The following is a 19,360-nucleotide window of genomic DNA, read 5'->3' as shown; positions in this document are numbered from 1 at the left end:
TTCTCCCATGGTCCGCTGTGCTCTCCTATCAGATTCCTTCTTCTTCAGCCCTGTACTTCCCGCACCTATCACCTCCCATCTTCTTGCTTCATCCCCCACCCACCCATCATCCCTCTCACCTGGTCTCACCCCTTCCCCTCCCCCCACCTTCTTATTCTTGCTTCATTCCCATTCCTTTCCAGTCCTTTTGAAAAGTTTGTTCCTAAATGTCAACTGTTTATTTCCCTTGATGCCGCCTGACCTGCTAAGTTCCTGCAGCATTTTGTGTGTGTTGATTAAGATTTCCAGCATCTGCAGAATCTCTTGTATTTATGATTCAACACACCACCACCTGCCCTTTCTAAGAGCCTCCCCCTTCCAAAACTCTCAACGGGAACATCCCAAGGGTGTAAGAGTTTAGATCTTAGCCCAAAGCGTTATTGTTTATTCCTCTCCATAGATGCTGCCTGACCTGCTGAGTTCCTCCAGCACTTTGTGTGTGTTACTCAATAATAAATCCCTGTTGCTTCTTGTCAAATAATCCTTGCTTTTTGATCAAAGTTTAAGAAAAGGAATGGTGCACCACTTTCTCACTGGTGGGATTCCTAAGTGATTCCTTTAACCCTGTTCTGAAGAATCCGTTGAAAATTTGTGTTCTAGTGTCTGGGCCTGACGTTCTGCTCACCCGGGGAAAGTGCACGCGCAATACATCGCCTCTCCTTTCCCGGTGTAGTGATCACCGCGTGGTCACTGTCCGGCTTGCTAGGCAGGAGCTCACTGCAAGTGGCCTCTCCTACACTACTGTGTCCATAGCAACACCTTCTCGCCCGTTTCCTCCGAGCTTGCTAGGTCATCGCGCCACCGAGTGTCCGGCGGTATGACTAGATGGGTAGGCTGGGCTTGTTAGCCTTGGTTGGCAGCCAGCCTAAGAGAAGGACAACTCTGACTCCAAACCCAGGCAGGTGGGGCTCGTCAGCCTCGTCAGGCCATCCGCCTAGGAGAAGGACACTCCGACGTAACTCCTACGACCCGAGGACCTCGCTGTCACCGTCCCAGCTTGCTGGGCTATGGCAGATGAACCCTGGGTTTAAAGGGTGGGGCCAGTACCGCACACACTGCACTCCACTTAAAAAATCCATTGCACAGGCCGAAGGACACGCCCACGTCTACGACCATCCACCCCAACCACTCATCAAGCCCTGCAGCGAAGGGAAAGGGGCAGAAATGGCAGGTGGAATTCCCTTGCAGACACTGCAGCTGGGTCTGTCTGTCCCATATTGGCCTCGTCCAGCCACCAGCAAGCCTGCAGCAGACGTGGGCAGCCCCCTTCCTAAATCTTCGCTCACGAAGCCAAGCCATGAGTGTCTGCAATGGGCCTCTCAACCCTTAACTGGCTGACACAAAAGAGTCAGAGCTGTCATTGTAGGGCAGGGCTCCAGCATATCTCTCTGTGAGTCAGGGGAATAAATGTCAGCACACAGCTTATCAAACTTATAAAACTTACATTATTCATACTTAATCAAACACTGCCTGTTCCTTGTCGGAGCATCAAATGGAACTCGCCTTTGAACACAAGATTATCTTTTATATTAGGTTCATTTTCAGGATCTCGGTGTCGCCAGTTAGGCCAGCATTTATTGCTCATCCATAAATAGCTTTGAGAAGGTGGTGGTGACCTGCTTCCTTTGAGCATAAGGCCGGCACAGTACAATTGCTTTACACCACCACCTGTAAGATCGCAGTTCGATTCCACCCATTGTCTTTGGGGAGTTTGTACATTCAGAATCAGAATTGGGTTTAATATCTTTGCATATGTCGTGAAATTTGTTGACTTCGTGGCAGCAGTGCAATCTAGTACATAATAATAGAGAAAAACATGAATTATAGTGAGTGTATATAGTGTGTGTGTGTGTGTGTGTGTGTGTGTGTGTGTGTGTGTGTGTGTGTGTGTGTGTGTGTGTGTGTGTGTGTGTGTGTGTGTGTGTGTGTGTGTATCTAAAATATAGATAAACAGTTAAATTAAATTAGTGCAAAAATTGAAATAAAAAGTAGTGAGGTAGTGTTCATGGGTCCAATGTCTGTTTAGAAATCAGAAGGCAGAGGGGAAGAAGCTATTCCTGAATCGCTGAGTGTGTGCCTTCAGGCTCCTGTACCTCCTCCCTGATGGTAGCAATGAGAAGAGGGTATGTCCGGGGAGATGGGGGTCCTTGATGATGGACATCGGCCTTTTTGAGGCATCACTCCCTGCAGATGTCCCAGATACTATGGAGGCCAGTGTCCGTGATGGAGCTGTCTAAGTTTAGAACTCTCTACAGCTTACTTCAATACTGTGCGGTAGACTCCCCCACTGTCCCCCCCGCCACACCAGACAGTGATGCCGCCAGTCAGAACGCTCTCCCCACCCACGACCACCTGGATTTCCTCCAGGTGCTCCAGTATCATCCGACATTTCAAGGACATATGGTTCGGGTTAGTAAGCTGCGGGTATGCCATGTTTGCACCAGAAGTGTGGTGACGATTGCAGGCTGCCCAACACAATCCTCACTGATTTGATTTGATGCAAACGATGCATTTCACTGCACGTTTCAATGTGCATGAATCAAATGAAGCTGATCTTTCTCTTCTCCAGTCCTGACGGTACTCCCATGGGACTGTCGGGTAGAGAATCCTCAGAGACAATGAAGGCCTGGCAGCATATTTCCACACAAAGTAGGTCTGCAACTCAGAGGGAAGCCTGCAGGTTGTGGTGCGGCCACGCACACGATGACCTTGACCTTTCGGTGATTAGAAGTCCGTGGGTATAGGAGAGACTCTCAGATCAGCTTGGGCAGGTAACACGTCACGGACGGTACACGGTGCATCAGTGGTGAATGAATGTTTCGGGTGGTCACTGAAGTTGGAATCAAGCGGCCTGTTTTTATCCTGGGTGGTACCAAGATTCTTGAGTGCTGTTGTACACATTCCTGAGTTGTACCTTACAGGTGGTGGAAAGGTGTTAGCGATTCAGAGGAGGGTGAGTTCACAAACTTCTCAGCACAGGGTATCCACCTTCTAACCTGCTCTTATTGTCATAAGAGTGACATTAAAGAGATTCTTTGATAGGGACATGGATGGAAGGAAAATGGAAGGAGGGTTTGATCATGGAGTAGGTTTAAAGGTTGGTACAACATTGCGGGCCAAAGGGCCTGTACTGTGCTGTAGTGTTTTATGCTCTATAATATTTAGTTAAGCTGTTCAGTTAAGATCTTTAAAAAATTTTTCGAGGCATATGGCATTGCTGATAAGGCACAGCATCTATTTCCCATCCCTAACATTTGAGTTTGAGGAAGTTTATTATGTCAGAGATGACTCCAGCAAATTTCTACAGATGTTCCGTGAAGAGCATCACCGTCTGGTATGGAGACATCAATCGGGAAAAGCTGCAGAGGGTTGTAAACTCAGCCTGCGCCATTATGGGCACTAGTGTCCCCAGCAGACAGGATACCTTCAAAAGGCGATGTCCCAGAAAGGCAGCATCCATCATTAAGGGCCCCCATCACCCAGGACGTGCCCTCTTCTCATTGCTATCTCAAGGAAGGAAGTACAGGAGCCTGAAGGCGCATATGCAACATTTTATGAATATCTTCTTGCCATCAGATTACTGAACAGTCCATGAACCCATGAACACTACCTCACTATTTTGCTTACAGATGATTTTTATTTCTTATTGCAACACAGTAATTTCTTATATATTGCACTGTACTGTTGCCACAAGACAACCGATTTCACGGCATATGTCAGTGATAATAAACCTGATCTCAATTGCCATTCACATCTATACTCACGTTCTTCTATAGACGTGCAGTGGAGAGCATCCTAACAAGCTGCATTGTACAGAAACTGTACTCTGTCCTACTCCCGTCAGGGAGGAGGCTACACAGCAACCACACCAGGGCCACCAGACTCAAAAACAACTCTACTTTCTCCAAGTAGTAAGGCTGATCAACACCTCCACCCACTAACTCCACCACTAATTTATTATTTCTTGTCAACCACCTTATGTACAGCCAAGCATCATTTTATGGAAAGACAATTTATCTATGTATACAAGGTATTTTATATATTTATTATGTTTTAAAATTACTGTTATTGTGTTCTTTATCCTTTGTGCTTATCGGTGTTGTGTTGGATCCAGAGTAACAATTATTTCATTCTCCTTTACACTTGTCTACTGGGAATGACTTTAAACAATCTTGAAGAGAATTGAACTTGCTGAAGTCTTGAGCTGGTGATACAGGAGCTTCTGTGATAGTGTTGCTTTCTGAATACCGTGGGGAGCCGATTAGACTCTCTCATGGTGAAGACACGCTGAGAATCCGAATCCCACTCTGGATCAGGTTCAGTATCACCGACATTTGTTCTATAATTTGTTGTTCTGCAGCAGCAGTACTGTTTAATAACAAAAATGCCAAAACTTACTGTAAAAAGTGTATTTAAAAATAAATTAAATAAGTAATGCATAAAGATAGCAAAAATAGAGAGCTGGCATTGGTTCGTTTCCATTCCGAAATCTGATGGCAGAGGGAACAAGCTGTTCCTGAAGTGTGTGTCTTCAGGCTTCTACACTCCTCTGCAGCCCCTGTGCACTGGTGCCTCCGTGATCCTCCGTCTGGCAGGCAAGTCTAGAATTACAGTTGTTGATCTAATATCACCCCAGAATGTGATGGCGTTGCACTTAGAAAGTGCTAAGATCAAGCCTGGTTTGACCTAAAGTCACCTACACCCCAAACATGCTGATTTTTCTCACCAGAGAGGGCTCCTCAGAATATGGTTTAATCACACACACACACACACACACACACACACACACTCAACAGGTCAGGCAGCATCTATGGAGGGAAATAAACAATCTTTATTTTGGGCTGAGAACCTTCATCACGTGTTACTCTAGAATCCGTGTTCACGGTTTAATAAAAATTTTCTTCAAGCATATTCACTCCTTCAGCCCTGTCCCGAAGTGTCAGTCTTGATTACACTCCAAGGCCACTTTATTAGGTACTCCTGTACGTCTGCTCGTTAATGCAAATATCTAATCAGCCAATTATATGGCAACAACTCAATGCATAAAAGAATTGTTGTTCAGGACAAACATCAGAACAGGGGAAAAATATGATCTAAGTGACTTTGACATTGGAATGATTGTTGGTGCCAGACGGGGTGGTTTGAGTATCTCAGAAATGGCTGATCTCCTGGGATTTCCACACACAACAGTCTCTAGATTACTGAGAATAGTGCAATATACAACAGAAATATCCTGTGAGTGGCAGTTCTGTGGTTGAAAATGCCTTGTTAATGTGAGAGGTCAGAGGAGAGTGGCCAGACTGGTTCGAGCTGACAGGAAGGCGACAGTAATTCAAATAACCAAACATTACAATAGTGTTGTGCAGAATAGCATCTCTGAATACACAACACATTGAACCTTGAAGTGGGTGGGTTACAGAGCAGAAGACCATGAACATACACTCTGAGGCCACTCCTGTGCCTAACAAAGTGGCCACTGAGTGTGTGTGCTCTAGAATCTGGAATATAACTCTCAACCTGGAACTGTCTGGCCCAGAGGCGACAGAGCTATCTCTACAGGGCTGGGTACCAGCACGTATCTGTCTGAGTCAGGGGTATAAATGTCAGCGCACAGCCAATGTTCACACTTAACAAACACTGCCAGCTCCTTGCCAGAGCATCAGATGGAGCTCACCTTTGGAACCAAGATTAGCTTTTCTTTCATGTTCACATTTAGGACGCGAATGACGCCAGTGAGACTGGCATTTATTGCTCAGTCCTAATTATCCCTGGGAAGCTGGTAGTCAGCTGTCTTCAAGAACTGCTGACATCCCTCCTGTGAATGTATTCTGACAGTGTTGTCGAGCATGGCTTTTCAAATGTTAAACCCAGTCAAGACAAAGTACGGGTGATATAGTCAGCGTACATTCATGGTCTTCTGTACCATTGTCCACCCACTTCAAGGTCCAATGCGTTGTCTATTCAGAAATGCTCTTTTGCACACCACTGTTGTAATGCGTGGTTATTTGAGTTACTGTCGCCTTCCTGTTTGCTTGAACCACTCTGGCCATTCTCCTCTGACCTCTCTCATCAACAAGATATTTTCACCCACGGAGCTGCTGCTCACTTGATGTTTTCTGTTTTTTGCACCATTCTCTGTAAACTCTAGAGACTGCTGTGTGTGAAAATCCCAGGAGATCAGCCATTTCTGAGATACTCAAACCACCCTGTCTGGCACCAACAATCATTCCATGGTCAAAGTCACTTCGATCACATTTCTTCCCCAGTCTGAACAACTGAACTGCAAGACTAATGCTTTTATACATTGAGTTGCTGCAATATGATTGGCTGATTAAATATTTGCATTAATGTGCAGACGTACAGGAGTACCTAATAAAGTGGCCTCGGAGTGTAATCAAGACTGACACTTCAGGACAGGGCTGAAGGGATGAGTATGCTTGAAGAAAATTCTGATTAAACCATAAACACAAGAGATTCTGCAGGTGATGGAAAACTACAGGAACACTAGGATTTCCAAGTTTCCAAGTCAGGATGGTATATGACTTTAGAGGGGATTCTGTGTTTTTCAGTTCTATAAACATTCTCGTAAACCTCCCCTGCACTTTTCTCAACACAATCATATCTTTCTTCAATGTGGTGTTATAAACAGTACCCAGCGTACAAATGTGGTCTATCTAGTATCATATGCCGTGCTTCCATAATCTTTGTACTCCTATATTCTACTCCTTAGCTACTAAAACAATTCATCCTGTAAATCATTTTAATTACTTTATTGACCTATTCAGCAACTTGACGGATCTGTGGACCTCAAAGATCAAAGTTGAAAGTAAATTTATTATCAATGTCTGTATATGTCACAATAAACCATGTTAAGATTCATATTCTTGAAGGTATTTGCAGGAAATGAATAGAATTTATGAAAACCTATAAATAACAGATTGACAAAGAACCGACGTGCAAAAGAAGACAAAATGGTGTGCTAATAATAAAAAAGTAAATAAATGATACTGAGAATGAGTTGTAGAGTCCTTGAAAGTGAGTCTGTGGGTTGTTGGATCAATTCAGTGCTGAGGCGATTTAAGTTATCCGTACAGCTTCCAAAGCCTGATGGTTGTTGGGTAGCAACTGTTCCTGAACCTGGTGGTGTGTGACCTGAGGCTTCTTTAAGTCCTGCCTGAGCAGGACATGGCCTGGACAATGGGGACCCTTGATTATGGATGTTGTCTCTTGTGGCAATGCACCTTGTAAATGGTCTCAGTGATGAGAAGGGCTTTGACTATATTGGACTGAACTCTGAGTTGCCTTTCTTCCTCCACAACACCTTCCTATTTCCTCTTTACTTACTTGCTTTGTAAATTATATTACAAAGAAAACACAGCAACACCTTTACTCTCTTAAAAGTTTGTGCAGATTCGGCATGTCATCTAAAACTTTGACAAACTTCTATAGATGCACAGTGGAGAGTATCTTGACTGGTTGCAACCCTGCCTGGTATGGGAACACCAGCCTGTGACCCAAGTGGGTTTTTCCTCCAGGTGTTCCAGTTTCCTCTAACAGTCCAAAAATGTATCAGTTAACAGGTTAATGGGTCATTTTAAATTGTATTCTATTGATGAAGATGGCATCCATCTGCCTTGAAGGACAATGGACAACGGCACCGGAGTCGGCCTTCTCCAGGGCTCAAGCCTGGACGGAAGGTATTGAGATCCTCAGATGCCCAGTTGTCAGCCTCACCCGTGTAGTCCAAAGGATGTTTGGCACCAGCTTGGCTGCAGGAGCTGCCGGAAGGATGATCATTGACATCCAGCCGCCTTAGGGGCTCCACTCTGGATTTTCTGTCTGTGTGGGTTCACTCCTGTAGCCGAGGATGCTCACAAGGCAGTGGGCTATTTACCCATAGCTGGGGATCTGGCTCACGAGCACCAGGAAGTGTTCATGCACCAGCGGGCCTGCATGCTATGTGTGCAGGGACCAGACCACTTCCCTGTCCTCTGTAGTTCAGCCCGAGTCCAAAAGGAGTCCAGTTTCTGTGTGTTGCCTGCAAGGAAGCACTACATGAGGCTTGCTGTTGGAGAGGCTATGTACTGGCAGGGAGAGACTTACACATTTCAGCTGTCCTTTTCGCGAGACTGCTGGCCGGCGGTGGAAGCTGAAAGCGAGAGCAACAAGCTCCACCCACCTACACTACCACACTAGACGCATCACAACAGCTATTTGTCTGTGATTAAGCTAGTATTAAATAGGTGGGTCGCTGGGTTGTGGCTCAATAAAATAAATATAAATTAAATGAAACAAAGAGAAAAGTCGACAAGAAGTAGTGGATACAGTCCACTCCATCACAGGCAAAGCCCTCCCGACTGTTGAGCACAGATACAAGGAATGCTGCATTCATCATCACGAAGATTGTGGTGACCTGCCCCAATGACTGTCGTCCAGTAGCAACTACATTCACAGTGATGAAGTATTTTGAGAGGTTGCTGTTGAAACATATCAACTCCTGCCTGAGAGGTGACTTGGATCCACTCCAATTTGTCTACTGGTGCATCTGGTCCACAACAGATATCATCTGTTTGGCTCTTCACCCAACCCTAGAACATCTGGAATAGCAAAGGTGCAAACATCAGGATGCTCCTTGTTGACTATATCATTGTCTCCTCAAAACTAATCAATAAGCTTCAAGACCTTGGCCTCAATACTTCCTTGGGCAATTGGATCCTCAATTTCCTCAACTGGCAACAAGATCTCCTCTACAATCTCCATCTGCACAGGTGCAGCACAAGGCTGTTATCTTAGTCCCCTGCTCTACTCACTTTACACTCATGATTGTGAGGTTAAGCACAGCTCCAATGCCATATTTAAGTTTGCTGACAACACCACTGTCCTAGGCAGAATCAAAGGTGGTGATGGATCAGCATATAGGAGGAAGATTTAATATTTGGCTGGGTGGTGCAAGAATAATAACCCCTTGCTCAGTGTCAGCGAGAACAAGGAGCTGACTATAGACTCCAGTGGAGAGAGTCAGCAACTTCAGATTCCTCGGTTATTATTTCAGAGGACCAGTCCTGGGCCCCGTACGTAAGTGCAATCACGAAGAGAGCCTGGCAGCACCTCTACTTCCTGAAGAGATGGTGAAGTAGTGGATGCAGCCCAATCTATCGCCGGTTAAAGCCCTCCCAACCATTGGCCACATCTACATGAAACCTTGTTGCAGGAAAGCAGCATCCATCATCAGGCCCCCCTCCCCCCCACCCATGCTCTCTTCTTGCTGCCTCCATCAGGAAGAACGTACAGGAGCTTTATGATTCACACTCCAGGTTCAGGGATAGTTATTACCCTTCAACCATCAGGCTCTTGAATGAAAGGGACAACTTCATTCAACTTCACTTGTCCCATCATTGAAATATTCCCACAACTTTCAAGGACTCTTCATCTCACATTCTCGATATTAATTGCTTATTTATTATTATTATTATTATTATTAATTCTTTTTTTTGTATTTACACAGTTTCTTGTCTTTTGCACAGGGTTGAACACCCAAGTTGGTGTGGTTTTTCACTGATTCTATTATGGTTATTATTCTATTATGGATTTATTAATTATGACTGCATGAAAATTGATCTCAGTGTTATAGATGGTGACATATATGTACTTTGATATTAATTTTAATATTAATTTATAGTTGTATCGTGGAGAGCAGTCTGACAGGCTGCATCACTGTCTGGTATGGAGGGGCTACTGCACAGGACCGAAAGAAGCTGCAGAGGGTTGTAAATCTAGTCAGCTCCATCTTGGGCACTAGCCTACAAAGTACCCAGGACATCTTTAGGGAGCAGTGTCTCAGAAAGGCAGTGTCTATTATTAAAGACTTCCAGCACCCAGGGAATGCCCTTTTCTCACTGTTACCATCAGGTAGGAGATACAGAAGCCTGAAGGCACACACTCAGTGATTCAGGAACAGCTTCTTCCCCTCTGCCATCCGATTCCTAAATGGACTTTGAAGCTTTGGACACTACCTCACTTTTTAAAAAATACAGTATTTCTGTTTTGTACATTTTAAAATAATCTATTCAATATATGTAATTGATTTACTTGTTTATTTATTATTATGTTTTATTTTATTTATTATTATTTTTTCTCTCTCTTTGCTAGATTATGTATTACATTGAACAGCTGCTGCTAAGTTAACAAATTTCATGTCACATGCCGGTGATAATAAACCTGATTCTGATTTTACTTTGAACTTTGAAGAACCCCCCACCATCCAGGCCATGCTCTCTTGTAGTTGTTGCCGAGAGAAGGAGGTACAGGAGCCTTAGGTCTGTCATCACCGGGTTCAGAAACAGTTATTACCCCTTAACTAATGTGGATAACTTCATTCACCTCAGCACTGATCTAGTTCCACAACTTATGGACTCATTTCAAGGACTCTACAACTCATGTCTCAATATTATTTATTACTTATTTATTTCCTGTTATTATGATTATTTGTTTTTCATTGGTTCTGTTGTATATTTTTGTATCTACTGTAAAGCCTGGAATATAAATCTCAGGCTAGTAAATAGAGACATTTACGTACTTTGATAATAAATTTACTTTGAACTTTGAAGTTTTCATTGCAGCCCCTTCCCTGCATTGCCCCACACTGCCCTGGATTAAATTCCACTTGCAAATTCCTTGCCCAGCTGACTAGACTGTCTTTGAGCTTTTGTTGGACAGAGTTAGTTTGGTGATAAGGAATGTCAAATAAACGTGGGAAGATCAAAGAATTAGAGATATAAATTTGTTTTTACAAAGGATTGTTCAGATTTCCCTAATGTGCTTAGAATACAGATCGTAGACACAGTGATTTGTTTTATGTGGTGGTAGATTTCATCAGCCGAATTCTTACTTTTTCTTAAATTACTTAACAGATTTGCAGCTGTATAATTCAACATGGTGACACTTAAAAGAGGGGAATGGCAACTTGGGAAACAATTACTGTGCTTCAAGTCTGAAAAAGAAAGATATATTTTGTTAGACGCAGTATGTACTGCATCAGCCATTAACTGTTTGACTTTGAGAAAATACAACCATCGAGTGCAATTCCCCAGAGAAAACATACTTCAGGTTCACCGGGGCTGAAATGCACTCAGTGGCCATTTTATTAGGTACACCTGCTCGTTCCTGCAAATATCTAATCAGCCAATCACGTGGCAGCAACTCAATGCATAAAAGCAAGAGGTTCAGATCAAACATCAGAATGGAGAAGGAATGTGATCTCTGTGACCTTGACTATGCAATGATTGTTGGTGCCAGATGGGGTGGTTTGAGTATCTCAGAAACTGCTGATCTCCTGGGATTTTCACGCACATTAGTCTCTAGAGTTTACAGAGAATGGTGCGAGAACAATAAACATCCAGTGAGTGGTAGTTCAGTGGGTGAAAATGCATTGTTAATGAGAGAGGTCACAGAATGGCTAGACTGGTTGAAGCTGACGAAAGGTAACTCAAATAACCATGTGTTACAACAGTGATGTGCAGAATCTCAGAGTTATATACTGCATACATACTTTGATAGTAAATGTACCTTGAACCTTTAAGAGCATCTCTGAATGCACAACACGTCGATTGAAATAGATAGCTCCAGCAGCAGAAGACCACACCGGGTTCCACTCCTGTACCTAATAAATTGGCCACTGATTTGGTAGACACAGCAAGTGCTGCTTCAACCATCAACTGCTTGACTTTGAGAAAAAGCACCATACAGTGCACTACCCCAGAGCAAATATACCTCAAGTTCACCAAGGCTGAAATATAGTCACAGAGACATTTCTAGCTTTCTCGTTTTCCATCTCAGTTTCAAGGAAGCCTTGTGAAGGGAAGGACCTTGAGGCAAGCTGTGGGGGTAAATGAAAGAAAAGAGACCATGGTTCTAAAGGAATGTTCATGGCATATTAATTGCAAACGAGAACAATGACTTAAATTCTTAAATTAAAATCTGTTCTTTCATGCGCAGCAAATGGCCTCGAGTAGATTCGCACTACAGATATTAAAACAAGATGTTTGACTGAATTATGTTTGACACCGAATTCACTCAAGTGGCCCAGAAGTTTGAGCCTTAATCATTTGCTGAATTTCATCTACCCAGCCAGTCCTTTGAGGCAGCAGGGCTCCCTTCCCCTCTGTCCCAATTCTCCTACAGAAAACTTCCAGCTCTGTTTAAGACACATATTCTGGGGTCCTTAGAAAGTGCTAAGAAGTATTGGCAAAGTAAACCAATAGAAAATATCGAGTAAGTCGGAAATCTCAATGCTGCTGAATTGTCCATGGTTCAGACTGGTGGGCTACCTCTTGAAAAAATGGAAATAAGCCTAATACTTGATGAAGAGCCTTGGCCAGATATATCGACTGTTTATTCACTTCCATAGATACTGCCTGACCTGCAGTGTTCCTTCGGCATTTTGTGTGTGTTGCTCTGGATTTCCAGCATTTGTAGAATCTCCTGTGTCTATTATATGCCTATTAGTTGTATTAATTTCTAAACCCTATACAGCGTACACTCACTGGGAACCATAAGAGCAGAATTAGGCCACTCAGCCCATCAATTCTGCTCTGACATTCCATCATGGCTGATTTATTGTTCCTCTCAACCCCATTCTCCTGCCTTATTCCTGTATCCTTTGATGCGATTACCAATCAGGAACCTCATCTCTTTTCTGAAGAGTCATCTTTGTATTCTGCGGCTGTGCCCACTAGTCCTAGGCTCACCCACTGTAGGAAACATCCTCTCCATGTCCACTCTATCTAGGCTTTTCAATTTTCATAGGAACATAGAAATCTACAGCACAATACAGGCACTTTGGCCCACAAAGTTGTGCCGAACATGTCCCTACCTTAGAAATTACTAGGCTTACCTATAGCCCTCTATTTTTCTAAGCTCCATGTACTTATCTAAAAATTCCTTAAAAGACTCTATCATATCCGCCTCCACCACCGTTGCCGGCAGCCCATTCCACGCACTCAACACTGAGTAAAAAACTTAACCTGACATATCCTCTGTACCTACTCCCAGCACCTTAAACCTGTATCCTCTTATGGTAGCCACTTCAGCCCTGGGAAAAAGCCTCTGACTATCCACACGATCAATGCCTCTCATCATCTTATATACCTATTTCAGGTCACTTCCCATCCTCTGTCACTCCAAGGAGAAAAGGCCGATAGGGTTCATTGAGATACCCCTCCTCCATTCTTCTAAACTCCAGTGAGCACAGACCCAGAGCCATCAAACATTCCTCGCACAGAAACCCTTTCATTCCTGGAGCCTTTACCATGAATCTCCTCTGGACCCTCTCCAATGCCAACACAACCTTTTTCAGATAAGGGGTCCAAAACTGCTCAAGTGCTATGCGTCAAAGGAAAAAATAAAGTTCAGAACAGGAGCATCCTGATTGTCCTGAGGAAGGGAGGGATGGGGTGCCTTCTTGAACCACATCGGCCATGTGGCGAAAATGCTCTGAAGGTGTCCTAGACACTCTTGCTGGGCCAGTGAAGCCACATCCCTGTGTGACATGGAGTGTGAACGTGACACGTACTCCTCCCTTCTTGTACCTCCGGCTGAGGAAGGTCCAGAGGCACCAGAAAATATACAGCTCATCTCACTAAAGCATAAGTTCCATTTTCCCTCGCTGGTTTTTAAAACCACCCTATTCCTATACCCCCCGAATCCCTACATTTATCCCAGAACCACCCCAATATTTTATTTAGAGATATAACACAGTAACAGGCCTTTCCACCTCAATTACACCTTTGTGGCCAATTAACCGACTCACCTGTTTGTCTTTGGTCCGTGGGAGGAACCTGGAGCACCCAGGGGAAATCCACATGGTCACGGAGAAAGGTACAGACAGTGGCAAAACTAAATCAGGGTTGCTGGCGCACTAATAGCATTACAATAACCACTGCACTAGTGCACCACCACTATGAACCATCCATAAGACCATAAGTCACAGGAACAGAATTAGGCCATTCAGCCCATCGAATCTAATCCACCATTCCATCATAACTGATTTATTATCCCTCACGGAATCCAGATTCCCTTAATGTTATATTAGGCATAGTGCAGGGTGGTATGGTAGCGTAATGGTTAGCACAACGCTTTACAGTACAGTCGACCAGGGTTCAATTCCCACCACTGCCTGTGAGGAGTTTGCACTTTCTCCCCATTTCCTCCAGGTGCTCTGGTTTCTTCCCACAGTCCAAAACAACCACAACCAGTTTGTCGGTTAATTGGTCATTGTAAATTGTCCCGTGATTAGGCTAGGATTAAATCGGATGGCACGGCTTGAAGGGCCAGAGGGCTATTCCGTGCTGTATCTCAATAAATAAAATAAAGTATGAACCTGCATGCCACCATCCTGACTTGTTTGATCACACAAACAGTCTCTTTAATTCCCAATGTTATTTGCGTATCTATATTCTGATGTCAACACAGAGGGATAACTTGATCAGTTTTTGTGCCTACCCAACGTCTTATATCTTAGTATTATTGCAGTAGGTGTAACAAGATGCACGGTACATGTGGAATAGATCGGGTAGACAGAGTAGATCCCACGGAATATATTAGCAATGCCTTTAGTTTCTAATCACAGGAATGATCCTGGGAATGAAAGGGTTAACATATGAGGAGTGTTCGATGGCTCTGGCCTGTACTCACTGGAGTTTCAAAGTATGAGAGAGGATTTCAATTGAAACCTATCAAATATTGAAAGGCCTAGATAGAGTGGGTGTGGAGAGGATGTTTCCAATAGTGGGAGAGTCTAGGACCAGAGGGCACAACTCCAGAATACAAACGTGACTCATTAGAAGAGAGATGAGGAGGAATTTCTTTATCTATGGGATAGTGAATCTGTGGAATTCATTGCTACAGACAGCTGTGAAGGCCAAGTCATTGGGTATATTTAAGGCAGAAGTTGATAGGTTCTTGATTAGTAAGGGCATCAAAGGTTACAGGGGAAAGGCAAGAGAATGGGGTTGAGAGAGATAATAAATCAGCCATGATGGAAATGACAGTGCAGACTCAATGGGCTGAATGGCCTAATTCTGCCCCTATATCTTATGTCTTCTGTTTTATAAGGTGAATTAGGATTTAAGCTTTTGCGCCATAGCCTGAAGTGTGGATGAAAATCAGGGCAATCTGTGCCAGGAAAAGAAAACTTCCAAAAACTAGAAACCAAATACAGTAAAACTCTGATAATCTGTTACCTGATCATTTGGAGATCCTGATGGTTCAGTGGTTAGCTCACCAGGTTATGTCTGCTCTGCTCCGAAGGTAATGGTTTGCTAGGTTAATTTGTCACTTGTAATATGTCTCGATACATGAGTAGTAGAATTTGTGGGAATGCAGAGAACAGGTTACTGGGAAAATTAGTGCGAATGGGATTGCTCTGTGAGCTGGCACACACTTGCAGGACCTAAAGGTCTCCTTCAACACTGTATGGAAATAGAACTATTTTTAACAGTCTGTGAAAGTGAGTAATAGGTAAAATATTTCAGAAGAAAATGAGGGAGAACTTCTTCATTCAGAAGGAGGTGATGCTGGAATGATCTAGCAGCGGAAATGGTGGATGTGGGTTCGATTTCAACAGTTAAGCGAAGTTTGCGTAAGTACCAGGATAGGAGGGTTATGGAGGCCTATATTCCAGGTGTAGGTTGATGGGACAAGGCAGAATAATAGTTTGACATGGTCTAGATGGACTGAAGGACCTGTTTCTGTGCTGTCGTGGTCTACTTGACAGGCAGTTGTTAAGAATGAAGCAACTGTTAGGAAACTAACTGATAATTATGCATGGTTATACCGTCTTTGGTTTTGTAATGTTTGGTCTTCAAACATTTGAAATGTTTGTTTTGTGTGAAAATAATTATTGGATTTTGCAACTCTCATTTTTACTTGTTTTGAAATCGGTAATCAGTGATGTGCACTGATATTATAATCCTTGAGGGAAAAATCAATAATACACTCCCTCATCACAACACCTGACAATATGCTCTTGGCCACTTTATTAGTTACCTCCTGTACATAATAAATTGGTTGCTGAGTGTATGTTCATGGTATTCTGCTGCTGTAGCCCATCCACTTCAAGGTTCAACGTGTTGTGTATTCAGAGATGCTCTTCTGCACATCACTGTTGTAATGTGTGGTTATTTAAGTTACGGTCACCATCTTGTCAGCTTGATCCAGTCTGGCCATTCTCCTCAGACCTCTCTCAGTAACATGCCATTTTTGCCCACAGAACGGCTGCTCACCAGATTTTTTATTCTTTTTTGCACCATTCTTTGTAAACTCTAGATATTGTGTGTGAAAAGCCCAGGAGATCAGCAGTTTCTGAGATACTCAAACCACCCCATCTGGCACCAACAATCATTCAACGGTCAATGCCACTTAGATCACATTTCTTCCCCATTCTGATGTTTGGTCTGAACAACAGAACTGAACCTTTTGACCATGTCTGCATGCTTTTATGCACTGAGTTGCTGCCACATGATTGGCTGATTAGATATTTGTGTTAATGAGCAGCTGTTCAAATGTACTTAATAAAGTGGCTGTTGACTGTAAATATACACCACCTTGGACTAGTAATGTTTACAACCTGTCCTGTTCACAAACTTTTCATAGGTCCTGTGTTATGAATATAAAGAAGGAGCTACAGGACTTGGTAAAAACTTGTAATAAACTCAGAGAATATGTTATAAGTTTATTTAGAACATTAGGTATTAGAAACAAGTTATATAGGCTAGAGGGACGTCCATTTAAAACTGAGATGGGGAGAAATTTCTTTAGCCAGAGGGTGGTGAATTTGTGGAATTTGTTATCACAGGCAGCTGTGGAGGCAGAGATTGATAGGTTCTCGACTGGACACGGCATCAAAGGTTATGTGGAGAAGGCCGGGGAGTAGGGTTGAGGAGGGGAAAAAGGATCAGCCATGATTAAATGGTGGAGCAAACTCGATGGGCCAAACGGCCTCATTCTGTTTCTATGCCTTAAATGACAGAGTCACATTTGGAATTGTTTAGGTATACACAGCGGTGCATACACAGAGGTGTCACAGATAATGCTACTGCTTCACAGTTCTGATGACCCTGATTTGCTCTTGATCTCTGGTGCTGTCTGTGTGGAGTTTGCATGTTCTGTCTGTGCTTGTGTGTGTTTCACCTTGGTGCTCTAGTTTCCTCATGTCATGAGGAGGGTTTGCTGTTTGGTAGTTTGACTGGTCACTACAGATATCCCCTAGTGGCTGAAGGAGTGGTGGAGAGGTGAGGGCTGTTGTTGCTTATGGACGTGTCAGACTGAATGGATTTTGGGGAAATAATTGGGTAATGGGTCTGGTGTTATTAGAAGCATGAGAGACAAGGACAAAAGGTCTTTAATATTAGCTTTGTTTGTCATGTGTGCATTGAAACATGCATCATTTATTTCATATCAAATCAGTGAGGGGTATGCTGGGAGCGGCCGGCCAGTGTCACCATGATCCGGCGCCAACATAGCCTGCCTTCAACTTGATTTTATTTATTTATTGAGATACATCACGGACTAAGCCCTTCTTCCCCTTTGAGCCACGCTGCCCAGCAGTCCCCTAATTTAATCCAAGCCTAATCATGGGACTATTTACCAATGGGACCAATTGGTATGACTTCGGACTGCGGGGGGGAGAACGTACTAACTCCTTCCAGGCAGCGGTGGAAGTAGAACCCAGGTCATTTGTACTGTAAAGTGCTGTGCTAACCACTACACTACTGTATTGCCTAACCTTAATCGTATGCCTTTGGAATGTGGGAGGAAACCAGGGCGCCCGGTGGAGGCCCAGCTGGTCATACCAACTCCTTGCAGACAGCTGCCACTGTAAAATGACCGCTACACTACTGTGTCGCCTGATACAGCATCTGTACCAACAGACCTAGGTCCCTAATCAATAGGCTCTTTCCAGAATCCATTAAGGGGATGAAGTGTTTTGTGTGCTTATCACAAAATGCTCAGGAAACAGAATGAAATTCAACCACTATCATAAGCACCAGTCTCTCCAATTTATGCCCAGATAACATTGAAATGTTGTGCGTTCTGTGTAATGTTTACTTTAATCTAGTTTGGAATACATATGGCTCACACTAATGAACAGTCTCCATAGTGATTTATTGTTTCAATGTAGAGCCATATATTAAATGCAAGTGCTCTGGAAATTCTTCATGTAAAACCTTTTATGAGATATATAAATCATAATGAAAGCCTTCTCTTTATAATCCAGGATGTCATGTTAATAACATTCCATTTGTCACTTTACTTTCACACATTTGTTTGATTAATAGCAGGTTGGCAGTGTCATGAGTGAAACTTGGAGGGTTAAGGAATATTGAAGATCTGAGAGAGAAGCCCAAGCGATCATGACTGTAATGGGTCTTTTGAAGAAATGCCCAGACTCACACCACTACTCTTACTTTGTGGCTGAGCTGGAGAGCATCCTGGTCAAATGCATGACTAATAAGGGAAGAAGGAAGCCGCCCAGGCAATCATGATTATAATGGTTCTTGAAGAAGTGCCCAAACTCACACTTCTGCTGAAGCTTTAAAGCATTTTGATCAAAGGCATGACTAATTCTTCAGGACCACAACTCACCAGTCATCTAGTTCCATATCCAATGCTCAAGAGGGGCTGAAGACAGAATCGGAATCAAAATCAGATTTATTATAGTGGACTTACAGGATATATGATATCTGTAATGAAAAACAGGTCAGCAACGACTAGGTGGGCCAAATGGCCTGTTTCTGCTCTGTAGTGCTCTATAACTCTATGAATGGATTAACTGAGCTGGGGCTTTTCTCTTTGGAGTGAAGGAGGATGAGAGGTGGCTACAAGATGATAACCGGCATGGATCAAGTGGATAGCCAGAGACATTTCCCCAGGGCAGAAACGACTAATACAAGGAGGCATAAAGCAATTGGAGGAAAGCATAGGGTGGATATTAGAGGTATGTTTTTTCCACAGAGAGTGACGAGGGCATGGAACGCTCTGCCAGGGGGTGGAGGTAGAGGCAGATACATTAGGAGCATTTAAGAGACTCTTAGAGCAGCACATTGATCTTAGAGAGATGGAGCGCTCTGTGGAAGGGAAGGGTTAGATTGAACTTAGAGCAGGTTAAAAAGTCGGCACAACATTGTGAGCCGATGGGTCTGTACTGTGGCGTAGGGTTCCACTGTATTTTCTGTGTTCTATTTCATCCTATATCAAATCAGGATTTGTTCCCTGAATTGGGGTGGCACATAGCGTAGAGGTTATCACAACGCTTTACAGCGCA

The sequence above is a fragment of the Hemitrygon akajei genome, chromosome 11 (genome assembly GCF_048418815.1).
Source record: "Hemitrygon akajei chromosome 11, sHemAka1.3, whole genome shotgun sequence".
Lineage (NCBI taxonomy): Eukaryota > Metazoa > Chordata > Chondrichthyes > Myliobatiformes > Dasyatidae > Hemitrygon > Hemitrygon akajei.
The sequence above is the reverse complement of the archived record's forward strand: the minus strand, read 5'-3'. Positions refer to the sequence as shown.